Source organism: Bos indicus, chromosome 18 (assembly GCF_029378745.1).
Source record: "Bos indicus isolate NIAB-ARS_2022 breed Sahiwal x Tharparkar chromosome 18, NIAB-ARS_B.indTharparkar_mat_pri_1.0, whole genome shotgun sequence".
Classification (NCBI taxonomy): domain Eukaryota; kingdom Metazoa; phylum Chordata; class Mammalia; order Artiodactyla; family Bovidae; genus Bos; species Bos indicus.
Genome location: NC_091777.1, coordinates 1,235,271 through 1,237,493, shown reverse-complemented (window position 1 = coordinate 1,237,493; position 2,223 = coordinate 1,235,271). Strand labels below are relative to the sequence as shown.

The window sequence follows — 2,223 nt, the reverse complement described above, 5'->3', positions numbered from 1 at the left end:
GCAGGATTGTATTGCTATAAATTTCCTTCTGAGAACTGCTTTTGCTGCATTCCATAGGTTTTGGGTCATAGTGTTTTCATTGTCTCTAGGAATTTTTTATTTCCTTTTTTATTTTTTCAATGACCTGTTTGTTATTTAGAAATGTATTGTTTAATTGCCATAATCACCATGTACTTTTGTTTCTTACAGTTTTTCTTTCTGTCACTGATATCAAGTCTCATAGCATTTTGGTCAGAAACACGCTTGATATGATTTCAATTTTCGTAATTCTACTAAGGCTTTATTTATGACCCAAGATGTGGTCTATCCTGGAGAATGTTCCATGTGCACTTGAGAAGAAAGTGTGTTCTGCATTTGGATGGAATGTCCTGAATATATCAATTAGGTCCATCTGGTCTAATGTGTCATTTAAGGCTTGTGTTTTGTTATTAATTTTCTGTTTTGATGATCTGTCCTTTGGTGTAAGTGGGGTGTTAAAATCCCCTACTATTATAGTGTTATTGTCAGTTTCTTCTTTTATGTCTGTTAGTGTTTGTCTTATGCACCTATGTTGGATGCACAAATATTTACGATTGTTACATCTACTTCTTGGATTGGTCCATTGATTGTTATGTAGTGTCCTTCTTTATTTCTGCAATATTCCTTATTTGATGGTCTACTTTGTCTGATATAAGAATTGCTACTCCAGCTTTCCTTTGATTTCCACTTGCATGTAATATATTTTTCCATCCTCTCACTTTCACTCTGTATATGTCTCTAGGTCTGAAGTAGACCTCTTGTAGACACATATATACATGTCTTGTTTATATATCAATTTGATCAGTTTGTGTCTTTTGGTTGGGCAATTTAATCTGTTTACATTTAAAGTAATTATTGATATGTATGCTTATGGTCGATGTGAAGCATGGCAGGGTTGTATTTTTCAGGGTTATTGTGGAAACTGACCATCCTATCCTTCTGATTAATACTTGTGAAAATCTCATCACCTTCTGTCATGTACAGGACATAGTTTTCTGCCTCCTGAAGCTTAGATAACTGCAAACAAATTGTAATATCTTGTAATGACAGTGTTAAAAAGGTCTTGGTGTGCCTCTGGAACAGGCATTGCTCCACCAGCCTCTGTTGTGGTTTCATGTAAAGGTCTTGCTGTGCTTGGTCACCAGGCTGTGGAGCTCAGAGGGGTTGTTGATGGAGTACACTTTTGCTAACTTGTGGTATGTATTAAGCGAAGAGGCTTAATGAATCTATCCATGATTTGAGACATTTATTTCAGCAGCTGCTGTAAGTATTTTCCCCAGAAGGATCAAAGAAATCAGAACATATTTTTTATAAGACTCCAGCATGATGTGACTGACAGCCATAGTGGGCGTGGTGATGGCCTGCCCATAGAAGTAAAGCACCCGCTTGACGTTCTTCAGCCTGGTGTAAACCATCCTGCTGTAGTAATAGCAGCCCAGGAAGTGCTTCACAACATAGGGCCTATTCTCTTTGCAGATGTCCACCATGTCCATGTCCAGGTACAGTAGGGCTGGCTTAGACCATTTTGCCAGCAAACTGCTGGCAGAGGTAGGTGTGCACAGAGGTCACCTGGTTTGTGTTCATTTATATCTTGTTGATGGCCTGCCTAAGGATGCCAATTCTATGCAGGGGCTGTTTTCTTTCCACAATTGCATCTGTTAGCTGATGGCAAAGTCTAGTAACTAGACACAACAATAGCAAAATATTGGAGAAATAAATGACTACAGGGTGGAACACATGCCCTGGAGAAGATGAAAACCAAATTGCCCTAACAGGTGTCTATTTCATAGCAGATGTGCTCCCTGTTATTAAAGAACTGAACATGGGAGAAGAACCTCTTGAAGTTGGGAATGCTGGGCATAGAAAACTTCACAAACCTTGGGTTGAGAGTTGGTTGACACTGTTAACAAACTGCTCCAGGGCTGATGCCATGTTCCTAGCTGTCAAGTGGTGGAGACAGCACATGCCTCCTAACACATTTTAAAGTTCACAATACTATATTGTTAGCTGTAGGTGCTATGTTGTGCAGCAGATATCTAGAATTCATTCATGTTGAAAAACTGAAAATTTAAGCCTATCAAACGATAACTTCCCTTTTCCCTCACCCTCCATCCCTTGGCAGCCACCATTCTATTCTTTGTTTCTCTGAGTTTGACTACTTTAGATGCCTTATGTAGGTAGAATCAGGCAGTATTTGCTTGTCTG

The 2,223-nt window shown here is 39.0% G+C and overlaps 1 pseudogene; it reads right to left on the bottom strand.

Moving 5' to 3' along the window:
- Positions 1-870: 870 nt before the first annotated feature.
- Positions 871-1,888, bottom strand: LOC139177272 (COP9 signalosome complex subunit 3-like; annotated as a pseudogene).
- Between the last annotated feature and the right edge of the window lie 335 nt (positions 1,889-2,223).